General features: G+C 46.3%; 1 protein-coding gene and 1 long non-coding RNA gene across 6 annotated transcripts in view; one reads left to right on the top strand and one right to left on the bottom strand.

The window, feature by feature from the left end:
• Positions 1 to 19,557, bottom strand: part of PRDM16 (PR/SET domain 16) — a 1,279,606-nt gene that overhangs the window by 1,106,296 nt on the left and 153,753 nt on the right. The window lies entirely within an intron of this gene.
• LOC138472180 (uncharacterized) overlaps positions 722 to 19,557 on the top strand; it is a 42,675-nt gene continuing 23,839 nt past the window's right edge. Inside the window, exon 1 of the long non-coding RNA XR_011268564.1 lies at positions 722 to 1,273. This is a non-coding gene — a long non-coding RNA (uncharacterized lncRNA). The remainder of the gene's footprint in view (positions 1,274 to 19,557) is intronic.

Here is a 19,557-nt window from a genome sequence, read left to right as displayed (position 1 = left end):
TAGGCTACAAACTATACTGTGACTGCATTCATTGCAAGCAGACTCGTGCAGACTGTGAATACTACTCTGTATCACGCATTAGCAGGGCACAATTCGAGCGTATGCGTGGGTGGACGTCATCCACCGACTTTTTTCAGAAGACAGATGGCATCCCCTGTGTGTTTATAGACATTTAAAAAAATACATATTTGCTGTCCCCACTTAAAATAAATAGTGCTGCAGGATTCTTAAACGTAAAAGGTGCACACCTGTTATACTCAGCCACCAAGGTTACTTTAAAAGTCTTTTCTCTTGGCAAATGCTTGCAATGCCACTTGCAATTGCGTATGTGAGTCCCCCACTCCCCCCCCCATTTTACATACATACACACAGAGACACCATTTATATGTTGGGAATACTCTTTTCTCTGTACAATGTGTTTTCTGTATTCACACACATACTTCGAGTTTTGCACTGTTTTTGTCATGACTTATATCGTCCGACACGGCCATATAATGTAAACATTACACAATGTGTACTATGTGCCTAATGTAACCAGGCGAACAGACAGTTAAAAAGTGCAATATTGGCACCATGCGCCTCGTTTAGGCAGACACACGCATGGCAGGAAGTAGTGCTACTTTCGAGGACTTCCTGCTAGGAGAAAGTTTGCTCTCAAGACTTCCTGTCATGTGACACTGCAGTCTCTGAGAGTCTTTTCTTTCTATCTGACAAACAAAAGTGTGCAGGAGATCGAACTCCTAATCAACTGAAAAAACGAATGACGTGAAAGGTCTCAGAAGAAGCTTTGCAGCAGACTGTGCTTAGAGGAGCCGTTTTTTTTCTCCAATAACCACCGCCGGCCTCTCCCCGTCAGGCACGATTTGCAATGCCACTTCTGGTGATGGGCATACGCAAACCCCGCCTCGCGCACATACTTGGCAGCGCGCACAGCCGTTTAGTGCTGGTCTTGGATTACAGCTGGGCCCTTCTGTGGGAGGGGAGGCCGAATATGTCACGGAGGCGGAATCTGCGTTTTCATGTTAGCCTCTCAGTTCCAGGGGCCGTTTCGGATTCCGGGAGGCTTCCTGATGTAAAACAACTAAAGGTTTGGTGGCATTTTCGTAGCAGCACGCGTTAAGTGGTAACGGCGCTCGGACGTTTCTGCTTGGGGACCCCTGCAAGAGAGGTGCCTTGGCATCTTGAAGGCAAAGTGCACGGGAGTGCGGCAACAACAGTCAATGAGATTCGGGACTATGAAGGCAAGACGACACAAGAAAAGCTACGCAGCAGGGTATGTCTAAAAAGGGAGCCATGCTTGTCAAGTGTCCACACCAGGTTCTCAGAGCTCAGAAAGCAACACCAAGACATTAGCAGAGCTTTACCGAATGTACTGTTCAACACAAAACATCACTTGTGAAAGAAATGGTGGAAACTGTGGAAGGACTTCCACTTGACTTCCCACTGTTTTCATGTATCTTCACACAGACTATCCGGACCCCTCCGCTTGCACCTGCTTCTTGTGCAACATCAGTTTTCATCCTAGTGCCTCCATTGCCCAAAATTCCAAGGGGAGGGGCATGGCACGTGTTTCTTTTAGCAGACTTGCAGCCGCATTTATTTACAAAATGCAACAGTGAATACAAGAATGACATCACAAAATACGCCATTTTGTTATCCAAAATTTCTAACTTGGGTTATCAGGGCATGGTTGTGGCCATCTCCCCCATGTTCTGGGAGGGGTGACCGCTGTGAATTGACCAGACCCCAGCCTGTTCCCCCTTCTCGCGTGTAGCTACTGCATCAGCAGCAGTCCATAAGCAACTCCAATGACAACTTGACTGTTATGCACCAAGCCATACCTAAAGCACTGTATTCTATCACAACCTGCTCTCTCCCAAGTGTCTCCCTCAAACCCATAAAAAGCAGATAGAACGGCACACAACAACAGGGTACATCCGACGTGCACCCACCAACACCAAAGGTTTCGCATCTGTCTCCCCAGCTCTACCACTAATAAACGCCTCATTTCTTACAGAGCTACAGCACGAACAGTGATGCCAACAAAAGTGGCAAAAAGAGTTGTTACAAGACCACTTTCTATTACATAGCATTACTTAGTATGCATTAGGCGAAACTACAAATCCCAGAAATCAAAGTGTTGTCAGTGAACAATCATGGATTCACTGGAAGTCTTCTAGTTGGCTTATGTAGCAGCTCAGAGATAGCAATGAGGGCCAATTGAACCATGGACAAACCAAGGACGTCATTTAGGGGTAGCCAGGGGTCGCACTTGTGACCCACGAGGTCTCCCTTACTACCCCTAAAAAAGATCCTGGGCTGTGGCCAATGCCATGTGACTCTTTGTTTATAAAGTGGCTGGCTTTCTTCTTCAGGCTTCTTAAAAAAACAGAGGGGGTTCCACAAGTGTAACACTTTGAGCATTGACCCTAAATAAGAAAGAATAGGAATGACAAATAATGTGCCTTTCTGGAATTCTATACAATCATTGCTAAATTCACTAAAGGTTTATTTCAGGTACACTTCAGGGGGCGAGTCACTGATTAAGTGTGTTTTTAAACACTTTAATTCACAATGCAGACCAAATACTCCAAACAGCATTTAGAGTAGAATAAGCATCCCTTTCGGACTATGTATTTTGCTTTTCGCAAGTAGCAGCTATAGCATGTTTTTTCTGCCGATACATATGGTGATTCATTCTTGTATGAAATGTTTATCACGTTACAGCGATGTTGTAACCATATTGTTCATAGTGTACTTAGGAACAATGCTATGTGATGCCACTTCCTGTTTTGTAAGGGGTAAAAGGGTGTTTTCCATCTCTTCCCGTGATGTCACTTTGGGGTGGGGTTAAATGACACATCCTGAGATGTCATTAGAGGTCAAGGGTAATGTGATGTCACTTCCGCTACCCGTGGCATTTTGGTGAAATGACGTCCCTGGGACAAACTCCATATATGCTCTCCCAATATGCTGCAGATTGTGAGAACTTCCGCATTCAAGTGACTTCTCAGAACAGATGCGTTGCCAGCGGTAAATAGCTGCTCAGGGTGATGCATACAAAGTACTTTAGCAACATAAATAGATGGAAAACAGTGGCAAACTTGCCTGGAGGGCCAGGCTCTATAAAAAACAGGTCTCTGTACAACACATAACACTGGCGTTCAGCCTATTTACAAGCACTTCTAACTTTACAGATATGGGAAATGAAGTGCAGGAGGAAAAGGGATCTTCCCAGGGTCGCACAATTCGGCCCAACGTAGAAGCCAGAATTAAAACAAAGGTGGTCTGATTCTACAGCCCCCCAAACAATACATGAGGCAGGTTAGTGACAAAAAGAGCCACGAGGGGTGGGATTGTATCAGTCACATGGGAGTTGGTGCATAATTGTGTAAGTGAAGGAGGAGAATGCCAGTGAATGGGCCGGTGAGTGGAACATTTGAAGAATGATAAATGTAGGCAGAGAAAAGAGGGGCAAGGGGAATGTGCATGTGTGCAAGAATGAGGAGGGCTCAGTGAAGATGGGTGTGCAAGGTGGGTCAAATAAATGACAATAGTTCAGGGCCTTCCTGCTGGGGAGCATGCTTCAGCTCGAGGATTCGATGTTGAGTGTGATTGACTGCAGGGGGGAAGGAAAGTGGGGGAAAGTGCAGGAACAGGGCCAAAGGGCCTGTTAGAAGGAGAATGCCCGGGGAGTTGGGTGGACAGGGTCAAGGGAAGAAGAGAAAGCAAGGGAAGGGGGAGCACAAGCTAAGTGCGAGGTAGGGGGATGGAATGGCTCCAGGCCAACCAGTCAAGTGCAGGGGAAGGGGGCAATATCCTCAGCAGGGGGCTACCTCTGGAATATCCTCTCTGCCTCCCTCTGTCTTGAGCCTGATCTTTTTAAGTTCCGTAAAATTCTCAAGACCTTCCTCTTCTCCTCTTCCTTCTCCCTCCCTCTACCCTGCTAACCTAGCTCTTTGCTCTTTCCCTTCTCCCTCCTTTTCTTTACAGCTTGCCCACTGGCCGTCGGGTGTACCCCAGAGTCTCACAGGCCCCTGGCACCCCGGCCAGTCCTCTTTCGCACTTGCCTCAGGGCCCTAAAGCCCACCCACACTTACTGCACTTGAAAATCAACCCATGAGCATGGCTCTCTCTGCACTTACCCAGTCTCCACCGCCTGGGTGCACTTGGACCGCCCCCTCCCTGTGACTGTGTGCACTTGCACGATCCTTATGCACCGATGCCTGTAGATCGACTATCTGTTCTCCCTTGTTTTCACCCCTTAATTGCACTGGTAAAACTGCAGAATCGCTGTCAGGCCTATTTACTGTATCTCCAACTGTTAAATGTATTTTACGCATTTACTCTGCCTGTGCAGACTATTGTCATCTGAAAATTTCAAGGGCTCGGATCGACTGTTGTTTTTCTCCTGTTCCCATCCTCCTTGAGTGCTTTGAAACTCTTGCCTGTGTATATGCACTTTATAAATAAACAATACCATACCAAGGGCAAGTGCAAGATGAGGAGGAGGATGGAGATGGGTCATGGAACATCAGTGCAGGGGGAGAATGGACAAAAAGGGTGGGGGCCTGGTGCCCTGTATAACTCTGAAGGAACCAGGCTGCCAGTTAAGGGCTGAGCGGGAAATTAGCAGGAGAGTGGGCGAGGGAAGGAAGACGAAAAGGGAAGGTCTTGAGGAGCTTCCAGAACTTAAGGAGATCTGGCTCATGTCTGAGAAGGGCAGGGAGTCCAGTCCAGAGCGAGGCACCTGCGGAGGAGAGAGACCTACCCCCCACTCTATGCTTGGAAAAACATCTGATCTGCAGAGAGCAAGAATACAGAAGGGCTTCAGCAGGAAGGTATTTTGGGAGGAGAGTTGGATATAGCGGGGTCCCAGGTCCCAGAAAGCCTTGTGGATGATGCACAGGGTCTTGAACTTAATCCTTGCAGCAACCGGGAGCCAGTGGATAGACTTAAGGGCTTGAGGGATGCTGTTGCTGGGCTTGAGGCCAAGCATAAACCTTGCAGTCCTATTCTGGATTAGGCAGATTAAGGAAGAGGTTGTTGCAGTAGTCCAGCAGAACCAGAGCTCTGGAAAGATTGAATTTATGGGGGAAGGCGAGGAAGAGGAGAATGCCTTTGAGGAGGTGCAGTTGAAAGTGGGCCTTCTTGGCAAGGTCCAAGATGTGAAGGGAGAAGGAGAGGGAGGAGTAAAAGATAACACCAAGAGTTTTTGCTTCACAGGAGGGTAAAGGGGGGGGCATGAATGTGGATAGAGTGTTGGGGGGGGTGGGAGCAGGGGTCTCAATGAGAAGGATCTCTGTCTTATTGACATTAAGACAAAGATCGTCGGTAAAGCACAAAGCCTGAATAGCAGAGAGGCATTCAGGAATGAGCGAGGGAGAGGCAGAGCAGGGTAGCTTGAAGGAGAGCTGTGTGTCATCTGCATAACACCGGAAATTAGGAGATAAGGTTGAGATCAAATGGGTTAGAAGGGCCAAGTAGATGTTGAAGAGTCAAGATGAGTGGATAGAGCCCTGAGGTACACCACGGGTGGAGAGTGAGATGGTTGCAAGAAAAGGGCCCAGTTGACCCTGGGAGGGTCGGTCAGAGAGGAAAGAGGTCAACCAGTCCAGAGCCAGGTCCATGATGCCAAGGGTATCACAGAGTCGATTTATCAGGGTGGCATGATTGATCGTGTTGAAGGGAGAGGAATGGTCAAGAAGGATGAGAACAGAAGGAAACCTGAAATCGAGATTAGTGTGTAAGTCTTCACTGGTGTTCAGGAGAGCAGTTTCCATGCCACTGGCAACTCTGAAACCAGACTGGCATTCGTGGAGGCAACCAACACATTCAGTGTGGTGGATAAGCTGGGAGATGGGCAGTTTCTCCAAGGTTTGCCCAGGAAGGGGGTAACAGAGATAGGGCGATAGCCGGACAGGAAGGGTCAGCAGAAGGCCTTTTTAGCAGGAGGTGCACAAAAGAGTGCCCGAGGAGTGAGGGGAATGATCCAGTGGCAAAGGAGTGATTTCAGAAATCGGCCAAGGCTTGAACAAGGGAGACAATGTTGTCCTTGCTAGTACTGGAGGAGCAGGGGAACTCCTATTTGGATGAGACTTTCATAGAGTGGACTTGTCTAGAAACCTAATCAGGTTATATTTAACAAAAATGGGGGAGTGGGGGGAGTGAGCAAGAGATGCACGAGAAAGGGAGAAGGAAGTGGGGTGGAGGAGTGAGAAGAGAGGATGTCCTGAGTTTTGCACACGAAGTGAGAGCCCAGAGAAGTACAGAGGACCAGGGAGGGCAAGGGAGAAGTGGAGACTGCAATAGGGTTGGCGAGTTCCTTGCAGATTTTTTAAAGTTCTGCCGTGTTGTTAGAGGCCGCGGAGATGCAGTCTTGGATATAGGCTCTCTTCTTAGAACAAATGGAGAGTCTATATTGCCTTTTGAGCAGTTTGTCAGAGGTTGTGCCTGAAGCCTGCCACTTCTGCTCAGCCCTTGCATGTCAGAGCAGCCGGATCAGTGTCGTACCAGGAGTTGCACTTAGAGGCCGGCTTCAGGCGGATCCTCATGGCAGGGGCAAGGATGCCCAGAGTATTCTAAATGGAGAGATGAGGCTAGTGAGTGCTGTATCAGGGTGAGAGTCAGTGATAGGAGGGGGAGTGGAGGTGGTGGCAAAAGTGGAAACCAACACTCGCTTCATCTGTCGAATGAAGGAGAAGGAGTCTGGCAGTGCAGGTAGATGCTTAGCCGGGGGCCCAAGGAGTCCAGATGAGAGGACAGAAGAGCATGATAAGAGCAGGATAGAGGAGTAATTAGAGGGTTGGGGATGGGAAATACTGAGGAGATGAGGGCCTCCAAGGTGTTCCGACAGACTGTGTAGGGCCGGAGGGGAAAATGGAGAGTGAAAGAGAGTCACAGAGGTTGCGGAATAACCAGAGGCTGTGTTAGCTGAGTCGAGGTGAATATTAAAGTTTCAGAGGAGGAGCAGCTTGGATGAGGAGGACAGGAGATAAGAAGTGAGGTCAGCTTTCAGGTCAGGATTCAGAGAGGAAGTGGGAGACCTAGCAAGAGGGCCTATAGATGGGGGCCAGAGTTAGAGAAAAGCCAGGGGAGAGAATAAGCCTGCAGACAAGACATACGAAAGAGGATTGGGCCTGAGTGGGTATGATGATAGCAGGGACCCACACAGGAAAGACCAGGGCTACTCCGCACTCGGGCTGGTTAGGCCTAGGCTTAGAGTAGATCTTGTAGCCCTCAGGAAGGTCGGCGGTCAAAACCCGTGACAGAGCAGGCAGGGAACCATGTCTCAGTGAGAGCAAGGACATCAAGGTCAAAGTCCTTAAGCTGGTGGCAGATGTCAGAGGAGTGTTTGACGGCAGATTGGGAGTTGAGGGTAGCTAAGTGGAGCAAGTTGGCACTTTTAAAGGTCTTCTGAGGGGTACAGAAGTGTGGTACACCTGTTAGGTGGGAAGACAGTAGGAAGAGGGGCAGGTGAGGGGAGGAGGTTAATTAGAGATGGAGGCGACTATTAATAAGGGGGAGGTTGGGCTGAGAGCCCTAAGCCATGACAGTGCCATTTAAGTAGACATTAATGATGACCCGAGAGGACAGGAAGGAAGCCAAGAGTACCTCCCGCCGGGTGCCACCATTACTGAGAGAGTAAGAGAAAGTGGGAGACTGCAGGGACCATATGGGGAATCCAAAGGTCTGACAAGGAAACAACAAAGACGATGTCAGTGACAGTTTGTCTGGAAGAGGCATTGACATAGGTGTCAGCAATGGGGAGGCCTTGGTTGGAGACCAGGATGTCCTACTTGAACCATTTCCTTCCAGACTTATACAGGTGGATAGGATAGGTGATAGCACCCTCAAGGAGTTGGAGGAGCGAGGAGCTCAAGTAGGAAGATATTTCCTAAGGGAGAGTTGGAGGTATTGAAGTCCCAGGCTCCAGAAAGGCTATGTCACGCCATCTTGCATTTCTAAACTCCAAAATGAAATAACCGAAAAATAATCCATGATGGAATTATGCATTTTTGATTTTTGCCAACAAGTCTCTTCATGAGAAACATTTTCCCATTGCAGATCTGGAGCAGGAAGAAGCCAAATAACTGTCAGATCCACACATGGAAGCATGCAATGAGGCAACTGAGGGGCAGATTTGGGATAGGCCCGGGTGGAAAGTGCTAGAATAAAAACAGACTCCTCATTCATTCTGAAGCTATATCCAACTCCAGCAAATATTGCATGACTTCACAAGACATGGAGGTGGGCATAAGACCCACCTGGCAATAAAGAGAAACACATTGGGGAAAAATGCAGGCACGTTTTATATGTACACTTATATTCTCCACAGACCCCCCCCCACCCTCCTCGAGCCTTTCATCTATACCAGAACAAGATCGCACATTGTGCCAACTACTGTACCAGCTTTTCAGACAGTCCTCTGAGGATAGGGGTGTTTCATGCAAAAAGTGCAAACGTATCATGCATTTGTAGCAACATCTTTGAAAAGGAATTTCATTGCATCTCTAAAGGAAGCTGTCAATGGTGGTGTTGCTTTCGACTTGTAATGATGTCTGCTTGGATGAGAGTGCGAATTGAACCTTTGAACTTTTGACCCAGAGATGCCATGGGACTTTAATAGAGAGAGGATTTATGGGGAGCCACAGGGCAAACCTGGGTCATAAGAGAGAATTCAGATTCGCCCCTTTGAGCTGGAACAGCAGGGAAGCTCAAGTCGGGGCTCAAGTACTAAAGGGAAGCTCAGTCCAGGGAGCCAGTACTAGCAGGAAAGCTTAGGTCGAGGCTCCAATACTAGAGGGAAGCTCAGGCTGGGATTTAGGGAAGCTCAGGTCGGGGATCCAGTACTAGAGGAGAGCTCAGGCCAGGGATCCGGTACTAGCAGGAAAGCTCAGGTTGGGGCTCCATTACTAGAGGGAAGCACAGGCTGGGGATCTGGTACTGGCAGGGAAGTTCAGGCCAGGGATCCAGTACTATCAGGAAAGCTTGGGACGGAGCTCAAGTACTAGAGGAGAGCTCAGGCCAGGGATCTGGTACTAGCATGAAAGCTCATTTCTGGGCTCCAGGACTAGAGGAAAGCTGAGGCTGGGGATCCAATACTTGAGGGAAGTTGAGGCCTGGGACCCAGTACTAGCAGGAAAGCTCATTTCTGGGCTCCAGTACTAGACGGAAGCTCAGGCTGGGGATTCAGTACTTGCAGGGAAGTTGAGGCCTGGGATCCAGTACTAGCAGGAAAGCTTGGGCGGGGCTCCAGTACTAGAGGAGAGCTCAGGCCAGGTATCCGGTACTAGCAGGAAAGCTCAGGACAGGGCTGCAATACTTGAAAGAAGCTTGGGCTGGGGATCCGGCACCAGCAGGGAAGCTCAGGCCAGGGATCCAGCACTAGAGGGAAAGCTTAGGTCTGGGCTCCAGAACTAGAGGAGAGCTCAGGCCAGAGATCCAGTACTAACAGGTACGCTCAAATTGGGGCTCCAGTACTAGTGAGAAGTTCAGGGCAGGGATCCAGTACTAGCAGGGAAGCTCATGCAAGGTATCCACTACTAGCAGGAAAGCTCGGGTCAGGGCTCCAGTACTAGAGGAACGCTAAGGCCAGGGACCCAGTACTAGCAGGAAAGCTCAGGCAATTGCTACAGTACTAGAGTGTTATTGGGCGATGTCCTATACTTGCTCTTTTCTGACAATAACTTTGAGACTGCATTTGAAATGTCACATCGGGAGCATTAAGTGGAAGGAACCAGATTTTGCAAAATCCGTTTAGTTCCAGGGAACGTGCAGGCGTCTTAAATGCTACGGATGCTCAGGTAATGACCGTGATATTAGCCAGAAAGAATGAGTGACTCCAGCCTCAATCTCTCACTGCTCTGCTCTTGACCCCGGAGCGATGGAGGATCGTATTGTGATCGCCCGGTCTGGGGCCCTGCCAGAAAGGCACCTTGCACCATTGTTCCCACTCGTGTCATTCGGAACAAAGGGCGGCTGAGATGAGCAGCCGGGATGAACCCTGACCCCCGACACTGGCTAAAAAGTCCAAAAGGGAAACTGAAGGTCACTGCGTAAGAAGTGGGCAAGTTAAGGACCGTACATTGCCAGCGATGGCGTTCCGTTCCACATCTGCACTGCCAGCTGCTGAACACGGGAGATGTTAGGAGCATGCATGCGAGTGTCTGTAGTGGAGATGCTCACACTTCCTCCTGCGAGTGTGTGAGTAGTCTCCCAACTCTGCGTGCCAGACTCCACCATTTCATGTATTTTTCAAAAAATGTCTTCATTTGTTCATAGAAATCTCTGAACAGTCCCAACTCTTAATCTGAGTGTGAGTGTATGCACACAAGCACACCCATCGCACATTCACATTTTCATGTGCCAAGGGTCCTCTTCTACGCCTGTGAGTGTACGCTCTTCTTCGTGTGAGTCTGATTACCCACACATTGCGCGAGTCTGGAAGAACCTACGCATGTTCTTGTGAGTTAGCATGCAACAGCATGTTATGTGGGTCTGCGGGTAGCCAGGCTTTCCACCATACGTCGACATGGACATGGTCTTGTGATGTCTGGAGTGCCTTCCTGCCAGGCCTTCCTGCCAGTATGATAGTACCTTCTAGTTTCCATGAATACCCACGCTCTGTCACTGTCTGATTGTTTCAGTGGACCATGACAGCATCCATACTGCTTCATGTGTTTGTGTGTATCCAAAATAAATCATACACATACGTGAACATGTGCTCTTCTTCAAGTGAATCTGCGCACCCGCATTTCTGCAAGGGAGTCTGTGAGTACCTCTGCTTATCCAGGACACTTTGCAGGAATCCCCATTGTGTGTGATTCTGTGGTTTCCGATATGTAAGTGCTTATATGTCTTGATGAGAGTCCGTGTGAGTATTACACGCTTCTTCAAGTGAGAGTTTAAGCTTCTGTGCCTCTTCAGCTGAGGCTCACCATTACTGCCCTTTCTTCATGTGTCTGATCCAGCACATCTCCATGTGAACTGAGTTCTCATGTTTCTTCACACGAATCTTAGCGTGTGCATAGCTCTCCACGTGTTCGTGAAGCTCTCCATATGTACGTGAGTGTCTACAATACATCATGTAAGTCATTCCCCTTCGTGTGAGTGTGCAGTCTCAAATTTCTTCAAGTGCATTTGTGAGTTTTAATGTTTATTCACGAGACGTTTTGAGTACCCACACACTTCGTGAGACTTTCAGTATCCACATATGTGAGACACTATATTTCTTGATGTGAGTCTCCACTTTTCCCGTGAGTACCCACACTTTCATTTTGAGAGTTTATGTGCTCATAACTCTTCAGTTGAGCCTCACAATTACCACACTTTTTTGTATATGTCTCTGGCATCCACACTTCGCTGTGTGTGGTGGGTTCGCACCCACGTGCGGGATACTGTGAGGGCCTGCACTTCATCATGTAAGACCAAACTATTTCTGTGATTTCCCACAATTCTCCATAAGCCTCCATTTAAGTATCTGCATTTCTTTGGTGTGGGCCTCAGAGTAACCGCACCTTTACATGAGCCTTTGTGCTCCTACCTCTTCATGCAAGTATTTTATCACCCATATATGTGAGTACACACACACTTCTTCACATATGTCTCTGTTTAGTGAGCCTTGAATTGGTGAGGGTGAGTCTCTGACCTACCTATAGGAGCAAGATGTTTGTTTAGCATTTATTTTATTTTAGCATTTACTTACAGCGCACATAACCCCTAGGTATCTAGGCACTAGTTTCATTGTGGAAGGGCAGGCTATTTATAACTCGCTCGTTTTTTACATTTTTTTTTTCCAAGCCAGGTCGTGATTCGAACCTGTGTCAAGCTCAGCGTGGTCAAGCATGTAAGACCCGTGCATTTTCGCAGAGCCCTCCTCCCTCCCGTTGTTGTTGTTGTTGTTGCAGTGCTGCAATATAGAATTGTGAAGTGTTGTCCCTTCCTGTGAGGAAGAAACGCAGTACCTCTAATATTTACAGTGCCTACTTTTCTGTGGATGCTCTTCTGATGCTTACCGTGGACAGATGCATTTCTCCTCTAGCAACACCATCTTTCAATTTTTAACTTCCTAAAAAATGAACCTTGCATAAAAAGATCTCTCTCTGTTTTCCCGCCGGTGCACTCTTGGCATCGCCTGTGCCACAGGGCACTTCTCATAAGCACCCACTTGGCCACACCGCTCTACTTCATTCATTTAGGATGTTTTGCAGCCCTTTGAGACATTTTTGCCACTGCTAGTTAGCATTTAATGATGCTTAAAAAACCATCGCTTTGTTGGCACGTGAAACAGACATTGCAACTTTCCATCAAGGCACCAAAAGCTTTACGGAATAAAAAAAAAAACACAAAAAACACCTTTGTAATTCCTGATTAACCATGCGCAATATGCTAACCTGGGAGTGTTATAATGAAGCCGGGCTGGTTAAGCAGCTAATTAGCATGCTGTTTGTTAGGAGAGTTGAGAATGTAATTATGGGGAGTAGGCCGTGCTTGCCCAAGGAATGCATTTTGAAGGTTGCCATAGGAATCTCTGTTCAGGCTATTCATTGTGCGTCTGCCCCTAATCGCTATCATAAGGAAGGGATTGCTTTGCAATAGACTGCAGGTTACATCTGATTAGATTTCCACCGAACAAAGCGGGTCGGCAGCTTGTTTGTTAACCCCTCAAAAGCTCGCTAAAGAATTCCCCAACTCAGCAGAACACCTTAAGCCAAAAGCATCCCTCAGCTTCCGAAGACTAGACTGCGTGCGGAAGTCGATGACAGACAGAGGGTCCTCAGGAAAAGGACAGCACATTATGAAGTCCGCTTTAAGGGCAGCTGCCGAAGCCCCTTAATGGCACTTTTCAGAAGGATTTTCTGCACAGGCAACAAATCGATGAAGTTAGCCCTTGACAGACAAAGATTAAAGTTTCCTTCTGTGTGTTTGGGCTAAATCACAGAAATGTCCACCCACTCTACCATTGATATCTACACGCTTTAAAAAACATATATATATATATATAATTTTTTTTTTCCCAAATCCACCAAAATGTTGATAGTGTTTGCTAAAAATGCTCCAATGCACAAACCAAAAGGTGTTAGACTGTACACCAAGGGTGGTCCTTAATAAGGTTGAAATCGCTCTGTAGTTATCCGCAGCCCTGAGAACTGTCTTGGGTTAGAAAATGCTATGTTTAACAGAGCACTGCCCCCTTGACAAAGACATTTTCCTGGAGCAAGGAATTGGCATTTGAGCTAATTTGCATATCCACAATGCATTGCCCACCTGACTCTGAAACAGAGGTGAACTTCCAGCAATGGCTACTGGGTGGCGCAGTGCTGTGTTTGACTTTGCGCAAATGGCTCAGTCTAATTTTATATTTCAGGCAAAAGAGTTTGTTCAAGTCTTTTTGAACCCTTCACAACTCTGCTGGTGTTTAATATACACACACACACATGCTAATGCTCGCATCATCTCTCCAGATGGAAATTGCCGGCTCTGGCCCTTGAGGGGCCATCCCAACAAGAAGCAGAAGAAGACTCTCTCACACTTTTACACCCTTCCAAGCCTGTAGCTGCCAAGGGAGAGTGGGGTAGACAGACTCGCTCTTTCTCTAACAATAGATTTACATATATCATTCACTGGCTTGTTGACATTCCACGCATGCCAACTTGACACTATGCCCAGGTTGTCTTCACTCTTCCAGTAGTTGTTACTTTTCAGTGCAATCTTTAAACCCACAGCAGACACTGATCTCTGGATATAGCATTTGGAATGACCCAGGGCACAGTAACACTATTCTTCACACCTGCTGGGTATGAGCCACTAGTAGGGTAACCTACCTGCACAGACAGGGTGTCTGCCGGTCTACCTACTCATTGGTACTAAAAGTAGTTCACACCTGTAAATACTTCCCCTGTGACACCCTAGATTATCAGTTGAATTAATATGCAATTTGTGAAAAATGAGAGCTGATTAATGACTGTGAACATACATGCATAAAGCACCGTAGTGTGCCAGTGAAACTTGATTTCATGAGCACCCATAAACTGAATGTGTGTATGTTTATTCTTTTATATATATATCCCCATTAACATATTAACAGAATGTAATCTCCGTTCAAGCACTAGTCCCTTTATCATATGAGATATTGAATCTCTTTAGGTACATATAGCATATTTACAACCAGCTGATATTGCACAATGCACTAGACACTTTAGTATATAATGTACCAAATTTTAAAGTTAGAATACAGCGCTTTTTACACATGGCATAATAAGTAATTCTGTAAGTAGCTAAAAATTTGCCGTAAATATGAGATCACTGGGTCCCCATTAACATATTAACAGAATGTAATCTCCGTTCAAGCACTAGTCACTTTATTATTTTTTCCATTCCATGGGTGAATATTTTTTAAAAACCAAACTGAAGGTGGATATATTTATCCCGCATATGTCATCCAATAGCGCAAGTACTTTTATTTTCAAGTAAAAGTTGCACTAAATTACACACTAAATACAATATTGTCTTTCTCCCCTCATGCTTTATCTCTTTCCATGAGCACATGCACTTTACAATATTAGTTATTGAATACCACTTCGCCTAAAGCTGTCTGTGACTCTGAAGTATACGCGGCAGAAAAAACGAAAAAAGACTCACCAAACATGGCCGCCATTAAAAGGCAAACAGCAATGGTAAAAACATAGGTCTAGTCGTTACAACACAGAAAGAGATCCGAGTCAAATAGGAAATGCAATATAACTCATTGTAAACATGATGTCAGTTACAATCCTACGAAGCCCAGTTTGGGGTGAAACGCGTTCTTGCAACTTTTTCACGGGTGTCCCCTTGAAGGTCGACGCCAAAGAATAAAGGACGTTTTTATTAATGGTAAATGCACAATCGTGTGTCGTACTTTTTTAAAGGATGCAAGATGGAGGAGTGCCGCTGTGAGCTGCTGCTTTGCAGTTCGTTTTTTGTCTTGGATATATATATATATCACTTCTGTGTAATTCCTAAAGTTGGGCAGTTTGGAATGTGCTCTGGTGACCAAATGCTGGTCAAGGCTACCAACACATTTTGCAAAGAACCGTTGGAGGGGAGACATTCGTCAATGGTTTTGTCCTGTAATCTGAAAGCAAAGCAACCTTTGATCCATCAGGCACCTTGTAGAACTATCTTTTTATGTTTTCATTTTTTATTTTAATGTTTAACGCGCAGACCTGTCTCGAGAGCAGCCAAGGGCTGGACATAGTGTGGGTAGCCAGCATTTGGGCTGGCATCTTTTTACAGTAGTGCATTTCTGTGAGGTCTGTGCATCAGTATGTGTATCCATTGGAATTAGTTCTTGGTCTGGTGTTGTTGAAATAGTCATGTTTTGAGAGATTTACAAAAATTCAGAATTGCGGGGGCATTGCAAGCCAACACCGGGATCAAGTTCCAGAGGGTGGGTGAATGTATTTATTTATTTATTACATTTGTAAAGTGCACAAGCAGCCCTAGGGCATCATGGCACTGTTTCATTCATTTCAGAGCTTAGCTTAGTTACAGAAACACAGAAATGAAAATGATGTGGTAGACTTCAAACTTCAGACAGGTGGATCGAGGTTACAGAGAAGCATAAAAGCAGTGGAGGTTTGTGGTTACATTGAACCTTTGCACAAGTGACATATGAGGAGTACAACAATGCATGGAAGACAGACCTACATATAGGCGGAGTAAGAGAGACTCAGGCTGAGTGAGGAGGTCTGAGGTTGTCGAGTGACAAGGGGACTCTGGGCTAGTTGAAGAGGGTGGTTTTTAGGGCTTTCCTGAATGCCATGTGAGAGGTCTAATTCCTGAGCGTGATTGGGAGAGAATTCCAGAGTTTAGGTGCTCGGAAGGGGAAACTGGCACCTCCTGAAGGAGAAGAGAAGGATTGTTTGCAGGTCCTATGTTTGCGGTGGAGGTGTGATTCAAGCCAGTTGGTCAATTTAATGCGAGAGGAGAGTGCACCACCAAATATGAGGAGCTTAGCCGCCAGGTACGCTAGTGTGCCTCCTCGTGACTGCTTTGTAGATGATACATGCATTCTTGAACATTAACCTGGCTTGGAGTGGAAGCCAGTGTAGTTTGCGTAGGATGAGGGTAATTCGGTCATATTTCTGTGTTCCCGTAATAAGACATGCTGCAGCGTGGTGGACCGCTTTTAGGGGAGCCAAGTGAGCAGCTAGGAGCACTGTCAGGAAAGCATTTCCCCCATTGATGTGCAAGAGCACATGGGCCTGCAGTCTGGTCTGGAAGTCCTGTGGCAGGATGAAGGGTTTGATTTTTCAAAGGATAGAGATTGGGAGCCCGAATATTTGGTCCTTCTTGGCTATACGTTTCTGGAAGGACAGATTGCTGTCAAAGGTGAAACCTAAGGATTTTGCTGAGTCTGAGAGTTGTGGATGAATTCCTTCTAGTCGCATGTCATTGAGCCATTGTTGGACAAGCTGTTTTGCTTTTTAGCAGGTGAAACAACGAGGATGAATTCAGTCTTGGATGGGTTTAGTTTGAGGTAGGCAGTCGACATCCAGGACTGCATGATGGCTAGGTAATCGCAGAGACAAATGATGTTATGTGTGCTATTTACTCTCATGTACAACTGAGAATCATCTGCACATTGGTGGATGGCTATATTGGGATTTTGGAGGAGAGTGCCAGAGGCCCCATTTAAAGGTTAAAAGTATTGGTGAAAGGATGAACCTTTGGGGGACTCCGCAGGAGACCTGGAGTCAGAATGCAACAAACTCATCTGGACAGCCCGGTGTCTGCCAGAGAGGTAGGAGGTAAACCTATTCAGGATAGTGCTATAGAATCCCATCCTGTCAGCAAGGTGGGAGAGAAGGATGTTGTGGTCAATGGTGTTGAATGCAGCCGAGAGGTCAAGGGGGACGAGGAGGCATGAGTCTCCCTTCTCTGTGATTTGGAGAGCATTATACACCACCTTGATGGTGGCTGTCTCGCTGCTACACTTTGGGCATAACCCTGATTGATAGTGATTTGGGAGATGGAGTTGTTCGATTCTGGTGAGCAGTTGTATAGTAACTACATTTTCCAAGATTTTGCCAATAAATTGGAGGTTCATAGTGGGCCTTTGGCTGACCAGGTCGTCTGGATCTAGGGTTGATTTTTTTTTTCAAAAGAGGTGGTATAAGACCAGTCTTGAGGGTGTCCGTTAAAGATCTTTCTCCAAAGGAGGAATTTGTAATGCGAAGGAGTACATTGAGTTCCGGGTCCATTAATTGTTTAATGATGGAGGCTGGAATTATAGCATTAGAAAAAGAAGTAGGTTTGAGGGAGGCAATCAAATTTAGGAGATCCAGGGGAAAGAGAGGAGGGAATTTCAGTCCAGAGAGGCAGTGTGTGTGGCGGGGTGCAGGGGATGCTAATATTATGAGAGGTTGACCCCACCTTCCTATACGTCACACCTGGAGATGTGGCCTGGTGGTTACAGTATTTGAATACTCCTGCATTCCAATTTGATCGCAATGTGTGATCCCGAGCAAGTGCATGAATTTCTCTTTGTCGGAGCTCAGTTTTCTGGAAAAGGTCTCAGTGCTTAGAAACAATGTAGTGTCAGGTTTAAGTAACTGTGGTTTTAGATATACTCAAATGATTTTGAGACAATCTGTCATTCTCCGTTCAGTCAAATCACAAGTGTGTTGCATTGTTCCTTGAAAAGAAGTGAACATCCCACAACAGTCCAATCTCTTTCTCTGACTAATGCTTCACTTTGAATGGGGGCAAGCCCTGTGGATTCCCTAAGCCTGGGGATAGATGCAAGAGGTTTGCTGGCCCCGCTTGCCCTGAGCTGCCAAACAGCTGACCATTTCCCCACAAGGCTGGACCTATAGCCTGCTTGGTGCTGTAGTAAATCTGCCTGGTGCAAGTGCTTCCTGCATTGCCATTATTGCTTTGGCAGCTTTCTGGCCAGCTCTCTAATTGAGATGCTGTCCTTGTCTTGCAGCCTGTCACATGGAAGGCAGAGAAAGTCTGTGTCTAAAGCGAGACCCTTGTCTACACACAACGTGGACCGTAATATCTTTGACACATCAAGCCCTACACATTCCAAACATCCAGGAGACCAGAAGTGTCCTCAATGTTTTACTCCTGTGCTTTTACTGTCAACAAAGCTAGGCACTGTGGAAGTTTATGTTGTGTACCATTGTTTTATCGAAGTAAATGACTCTGTGGTCATTTACTTCGACAGGATTGCTTTGTGGGGAAGTAAATATATGTCTTTTTAAGGGTGAGGCAATATGGGGCAGAGGATTGGGGCTATAGGTGGCGGTAGATTGGTATGGACTTTCCCTATTTAAAATAATCTGTGGCCGTAAATTACCACATAGTCATTTGCTTTGATAAAACAACATAGAACCTATAAAGTCTTAGCTTCAATTTAACAAATTAAACTGAATGGCAGCAATGTGGAAAAATTGTGGTTACCAGGAAATGGTGTCATCTACTTTCTCTTTCAAATCGGAGTGAAATGTTCGTGTCCTCATACCACATTTAATTTTAGTTTCTGATCAAAGTGACATGGCTGTGATGAAAAGTAAAGGCATATTGTTGTGTATAGAGACAGTGGAATGCAGAATAAAGTTGTTGTTATAGAACAGGGGTCTGCAACCTCCAGATGTTTTGGACTAAAACTCCCATGAACCCTCGCCATTGGCTATGCTGGTTAGGACTAGTGGAATTTGTAGTCCAAAGCATCTGGCAATCCAAAGGTTTCAGACTCCTGTTATAGAACACCTTGTTTTTGCTGTCTTGTCTATACTACTAAATGTCACTGGTGGACTGGCCTTTAGGGAACTCTGGACATTTCCCAGTAGGCCTCTTCACCCAGGGCCTCTTTTGTACAGTAGCCTATGTTATTTCCAAATGTTTTCATAGCAAAAGACTTGGGCCTGCTGAAGATGTCTAATATGGGGTCACTTTGAACATTATTTCCAGGGCCTCTTTTGGTTCCCAGTCCACCCCTGCTAAATGTTCAGTTAAGGTGGACACAGCTGCAACTAGACAGATTGTAGACAGTGCAGAGACAAGGTAGGGTGGCCAAATAACTGTTTCACTGCCCTTTCGACGTGTAAATATCGGTCTCAAGTTACATAGGAAAACAGTGAACCTCCAGCAATCAAAGTAACACATGTACACTGGACAATATGAATGATGGGACATATGGCAGAGAATGCAACACCTCCAAAAGGAATTAATCATTTCAAGCGCACCCCTGGAGCGCGAGGTCCAAACCTAGAGGACATACGCTGCTTTGGAAGTTTCGACATAACAACAAAGATCCTTTTTCAAAGCACCACCAACAAAATGCATTTAAAAAGCTCACAGAGGAAAGATCAGAGGAGCAACAGTATATGAATCAAACAGTAGTGTTTTTTTTTTAAAAGTAACGTCAGCGACCCTCTTGAGGCAAGAGTGGAAAGTGGCGAATTGAGACTGTCTGGTGCTTGAAACACTTGCCTGCCTTTCCAAACAATGCTTCCATACTTTCTAAAAGGTTCTGTCGAATATGCCAGGAATGCCCACTCAGGA

The sequence above is a fragment of the Ambystoma mexicanum genome, chromosome 8 (genome assembly GCF_040938575.1).
Source record: "Ambystoma mexicanum isolate Mex_15411 chromosome 8, UKY_AmexF1_1, whole genome shotgun sequence".
In the NCBI taxonomy this organism is placed as follows: Eukaryota; Metazoa; Chordata; class Amphibia; order Caudata; family Ambystomatidae; genus Ambystoma; species Ambystoma mexicanum.
The sequence above is the reverse complement of the archived record's forward strand: the minus strand, read 5'-3'. Positions and strand labels throughout refer to the sequence as shown.